We start from the raw sequence: 6481 nt of genomic DNA on the forward strand, positions 1-6481 counted from the left end.
GACAGTGTGCTAATAGCTGTGTTATACCACTGGTGATATGTTTATTCAGGATGGATATCTCTGAAATGAATGCGTCAGCCATCAAAACCTTAATGTCAGGTACTTCCATTATAGTCAAAATGTTTAGTGACAGGCACTTAACGCTACAACCACTTAATTTCATTTAATTTTCATTTTTTTCATTCATTTAATACATTTTTTGAGTACCTACTAAATATAAGACACTTTTTTTAACATAGGAATATAAAAATGAATAATGAAGGGTCTTTACCATGAAGGAAACTAGAGGAGATTTGACCTTAATCAAATAGGACAGTGGTGTTACGGGTGCCAACAGACATTTGTGGGGACACAGGAGGTCTCATCATATCCAGGTTAGAGGTGAGGGTCACAGGAAGGGCTAATGAGGTTAAACTTCAGGATTAAATCAAAGTTGGTCCACCAGACTGGAAGGAGAGAAAGCAAGTTGGGGGCAAAGGGCCAGGCTGGAGCCACATGACCTGGCTCCTTCTCCGGTGACCCCGGGTTGGGAGCCAAGCTCTCCCCAGCTCCCTGAAGGCTCCCAGTGCAGGCATTATAGACATTTCCCATTTTCATATATATGCTTTTGTACTTTCACGTGCCATTTTACCAACAACATGCTGTTTTACAATCCTTTCTTCTCTCCTTGTAATCCTCTATGTTTCTATGTGTATTCTTAAAACACATGATTTTTAAATTTTTTTTAAATTTTGATATTGTTAATGTACAATTACTTGAACAACATTATGGTTACTAGACTCCACCTATTATCAAGTCCCCCCCACATACCCCATTACAGTCACTGTCCATCAGCGTAGTAAGATGCTATAGAATCAGCACTTGTCTTCTCTGTATATACTGCCTTTCCTGTGTCCCCCCACCCCCCACCATATTATGAAAACACATGACTTTTTGGGGAATAGAAAAAGCCCATAGAAACCTGCTTCCATAATGACATCATATCTTGCTGACTAGCCCCTGTTAGATATTTAAATGAAATGGTTTCCTTAAATTAAGGGAGTAGGAGAGAAATGGTGGAAGACAAGTATTTCTACCGGCCCTATGATAACCTTAGAGTATAGAAAAATTTTAACTTCTTGAGACCTAAGTTTATATTGATTATTAAATATATCTAGCATTGAGCACACATTCAAGCTCATTTATTAATGATAATGATAATACTACCCAACATTTAGAAAAAGCCATCTGTATGCCAGGCACTATTCAAAATTCTCTACAAAAATGACCACCATCAGCCATTATACCAACCCTGCATGGCAGAAACACCTTCTAATCCTCACTTGCCAGTGGCTAATTGTGAAATCTTCATTCATATTAACTGTTTTCATTAGCCATTTGATATCTACAGTAAACAAAATCAGACATGTTATAATGAGTAAAGCAGTTTCTAAAGAATTGATTTAATTGCACGTCAGCTCAGATCTTCTGCTTAAGCACTGGGGATTCTCCTCCAGTGATCAGAATCCACTAACTCTAATTAAGTACTTACATGTGGCAAATATAACATACCTTAAGCCTGGGAGGCATTAGCTGTGTCTTTATATATTTGTGTAAAACATTCTGCCTGTTAATATGCTGTAATAAAAATAGTCTCACAGTGATCCGTCTTCAAAGGACGTGGGCCTCCAGAAATGACTCGGGCAGAAGCAAGTGAAAGAGGAGGGGTCAGGCACTCCAGAGGGGTCCTCACCACTGCTGTTTGCAGAGATGTTACCTGGGGGCCTTCCAGTTACTAACTCTTGGCTGTTTTCAGGGACTGCCAAGTACACAGATTTGAGGCCTCTCCCTGTTCCTATGAACTTGATTATAATGATATCCAGGATTAATACACAAACTCAGAATTTAGGGCAGGAAGCAGCTAACATATTATAAATTGTAATCCCCATGACTTTGCCATCTAAATAAATAATGGTATTTTTCCATGAGATGGATTTTAATAGTCTCAGCAGAATGGAGTTTTTAAGGAATAGAATCCCCTTGCCCTTGGGGGTCCTTCAAATCCTTGAGGCCCTCTCCAGTTCTTACTGCAGGTAGAGGAAAAAATAGTACAGCTCTAAAGGTGCCGAAGGGTCATCCGGTGATGTGCAAGTTCTTCAACAGACAGATGGGAAGCCAGACCCAGGCTTCCAGGAGTCAGGCTGCTATGGAATGACCAGCTTCCTCCTTGATTCTCTTCACAAAGTAATACTACAGGGGATGTAGAATCTGCTACTCTCAGAGCAAGGTCCTTCTGTTAGACCCAGTAACTGGTGAGACAGATGATGGGAAGGGATATGGAGACTTCAGACTTGGGCCAATGAAGAGCTTGAAACAGTTGTCCATTCAGAATCACAGACACTGATTAATTTTTGATGAGCAAATGGCAAAAAAAAAAATTGCCAATCCTGTTTGTTATTTGGTCTTTACAGGATATATGTTCTTGATGAAGGGATGAAAGTTAATAAAACCTACATGTGTCAGTGAGGGATTTTTTTTCACCTTTACACACAGGAGATCCTTTAAAATCTGTTGAACATGCTTCTAATCAATGAAAATCAAAGATATCCAATGAAATCTATTTGAGAAATCCTAACAGAGTTTTTAAAACATCTTTCCTTCTATAATTTCATTTAGTAGATTTACTTTGAATACCAAGGTGGTACATTTGCTAGCCAGTAACTTACCAGTAACATAGGACTTAGGTTGTCCCTTGAAATAGGAGCTGGATGCCTATTGGTTGGTGGTTCAGCTAGTTAGTTAGTTAAGAAATTTTGGTTAATCCTCATACTTCTCACCAAGACGGTAAAGTGAAGAAAGGTAAATTGAGATTAAGGCAATTATTTGTTTACCCACTTTGAAAAGGGAGGTTTTTCATCTGCATGCCCTTCACAGCAAACGTGCATTGAGTACCTGTGTGCAAGACACAGCTGGCCTAACAGTACTAGATGAATGAGGTCATGGCCAGTGGGGGAGAGAGCTGGCCACCCAGAGAGTGATGAGAGAACAGAGTGAAGACGCCATGAGTGAGGCAGATGGCAGAGACAGCCTTGTACCACTGAGCTGTGGGGAGTTCAGCATGAGGAAGCTATGCTATCCTCAGGCTACTCGAGGGACTTAGTGAACTGGCAGAGTTTAGGTGAGCTTCCTAGCGCTACACCACAAGAATGGAAAACTAGATATAAGGCTAGAATTCACTGTTCCATAAGTGCTGTAACTTTCTTGGCACCTACAGGTGGTGAGTGTGAGAAAGGAAATGGCTAACTTCCTCATCAGGAATGTCAAGGAGCACTTGCTAGTATATATAGTATGATAAAATAGGTGGCACTTATTGAGAGATTGCCTTGTGCTTTATATAATCCCCCAAATTCACTTAACCTGCAAAGTAATCCTATGAGGTAGGTACCACTATCTCCGTTGCGTAGATGAGGCAACTGCACCACAGAGATAGTAATTTACATATTGCAAAGAGCATGGTCTTCTTCAAAGTCTGCTTTCTGAACCTTTCTGCTGCTCTGCACATTATTAAGACTAACAAACACCTTCTGTACTGTAATTAAAGTAATACCCACACAAGCATCTTCTATAACCAGGCCTTTCCTAGGCCTCTGCTTACTAACTACTTATTTTAAGTAACAGTAAATAAGAGAATGTTGTAATGTAATTAGAAAAGTCTATGATCTTTGGGTGTTCCTAATAATGGGATTTGCATTATGGCCAACCTACTGTACTTGTTTAGGAAGAAGTCAGGGCTTGAGGTGTGATTTACTTTTTCCTTGGACAGCCAAGGCACCCTGACTAAATGAAACCATCTAAACTTCAAGTCAAGATGTTTGACAAGCTCTTCCTGTCTCCTCTGAAATGTAATTTGGCAGCAATTTTTGACAGGACATCAATTCAAATACATAAATAGAAGGACATGGATTACCAATCACAAAGAGGACAGCCGTGAGCTCAAATATTTCCTATTTATATCTGCAATAACTAAAAATGTTGTGATTACACTTTGAAATTTATGTACGGTGGGCTTTTAGTTTCTCTTTGCAGCTCCCTCTGTGAGGAAGCAAATAGCAAGGGGACCCAACCTGGTGCAGGGGAAGGAGTATTCCTGGAATAAGGAACAGTGGCACAGAAGGCTGGAGGCTGGGGCGGGCTGGGGAGAGCTGCAGCTGCCGTGGCTGAGGGTGCCAGGAGGGTGTGAGAGTGGAGGCAGAGGCTGGCTGGGGAGGGATTTAGCCCAGGGCAAAAGGACGGCATTGAAAGGTGTCAGTGAACATTAAGTGTATCTACTAGTTCCCAGGAGCAGGAAGCCTTGGTTTAAGGATTCATGAAGTAATGTTTGTAAAGTACATTTGAAGCTTTTAAAAATGGGTAAGAAGGAAATGTCAAGTGTTTATATCTCCACCCCCAGATGGTAGTGCAAAACATCATCATGAGGTCTTAAGGGAAGGGACCCATGGATCTCCTTCAACTGTGAAGGGGACCCCCGACATTGCCTCATGGCTAATCTCATCAGGCCGAAGCCGTAGATTCAAAGTTTATGCAATTTAGTTTCACACTGCCTTGGTAGAATCCTACTTCCACACATGCTTTTGCTCACAAATCTCTGTAAAATGACATCACCATATCCTGTCTGTGAATTAATTCTCCTGGAACATCCCCAGTCTACCCAGATAACCACCACCGAGGGTTCTCACCAAGCCCCCGCAGTGACTGACTCCCCAGGCACACAACAGCAAGGAGCAGTAGCCATGACTCAGGGGCCCCTGTGACCCAGTAAAGGAAATCTGTAGCAGCTATGAAGCACTTGGGAGACGTATGGAAACACCCACTGTTGGAACAGACTGAATAAAACCCAATTGCAAGACCCAATGGGCCCTGCTGCAGCATGCCCAGGTACTCATGGCTCTTCCAGGAAGTACACACAATAGGCACAAATGAATCTTCATCTCTCTTTATCCTTTTCTAGCCTAAGGACAAAGATGGGTGATTATGACCACTCTCTCTGGAACTTATAATCAGTATGCCTTTTCATCCATTCAACAGATTTTATTGAGCCTCTGCTCTGTTCTGGGCACTATGTTGGGTGCCAGAAAAGAGAAATTAATAATACCTGGTCCCTGCCTTTGAACTGCTCCCAGTGAGATAGAAGAGGTGTAGGCAGGTTTAAAAGACATACATGTTTTCAGTATAGAGTGAGGGCTACAAAACATTGAAATAGACAAGGCATTATTTGAAATGATGGGACCTATGTTGCCCCTGTACCAGGGTCAGAATAAAAAATAAACAGGAATTCCCAGCTGCAAGGTCTTACCAAACAATCCCTTCTACACAGTTAATCTCTAATAGGAAAAACAGGAAGCATCCTATTCAAAATCCTGGTTGAAGGATGCAGGCTGAATATTCATTAGCATGGGGGTGAAGGGGCGCAGGAGTGAGGAAATCACGAAGCCAGGCACACCCATAGCATGAGAATTTCTCAAACTGTTGAGATATGTTTCCTAGACAGATTCCACAGAGGGGAGATGTTGAAAATTTCCTATTGTGAGACTAAATATAACAATGATAACTAGATTGATAATAAAATATTCTTTAGTTTCTGATAATTGTCAGTTCACAGACTCTATATACATTTTAACATTAAGGCATATCAGAGTAAAAGTATCATTTTCTTTCTGTACTGTCACCTGTAGTCAGATTAGAGGACTATAGAGGCAATATGAAATGATGATTACAATGTGGTGCAGCCAGGGAAGCTAACAAAAAAGAATACTTTCCCTTTCTCTATTTGTTTCTGTTATTAAGCCACACTTTTCTGCTACTGACAAATACAATTGTTGGGCTGGCTGAATGGTTGGTGGACAGGTAAGCCTAGAGTCAGACTGCCAGAGAGGGGTTCATATATATGCAGTAGTGCTATAAACACAGGACAATAAAATAACTCCAGAAGAATGAGTGTCTTTTTCTCTCTACTCTCCAAAAAAGGAAGGAGGAAATGTATATTGGAATTATAACTAACAGTCATAGGTCTTGCTGAATTGAGACATCACCACTGAATGCAGCTCCTCAGAACCACAGCTAGGAAATTTTAAAGGTGACCTAAAAAGAAGATTTTATCATAAGAATTAAAAAATACTTGCTGGCAATATTTAAGTGGAAGCTAAATGCATTTGGCTGCACTGTATAAAGGAAATCAATGTTCTCTACAAGCTAAGTTTGAGGTCACTTGCGTTTGCTTTCCCAGCCCCTGAGCATTTATAAATTTAGACAACACAGTTCTTTCAGAGTGAGTCACAGCTCTCTCACCTTCCTTCCCTCCCACCCACCTTACACCACCTCCCAGCCGATATTCTTCTAACTCTCCCACAAACACACGAAACTTGGCAGGATCAACCTTTTGTGTTCAGGTTTTCTCACACCTCTTCCTGGGGGAGGGGAGGGTGGGAGGGGGCGGCAGCAGCCC

Source organism: Manis javanica, chromosome 1 (genome assembly GCF_040802235.1).
Source record: "Manis javanica isolate MJ-LG chromosome 1, MJ_LKY, whole genome shotgun sequence".
Classification (NCBI taxonomy): Eukaryota; Metazoa; Chordata; class Mammalia; order Pholidota; family Manidae; genus Manis; species Manis javanica.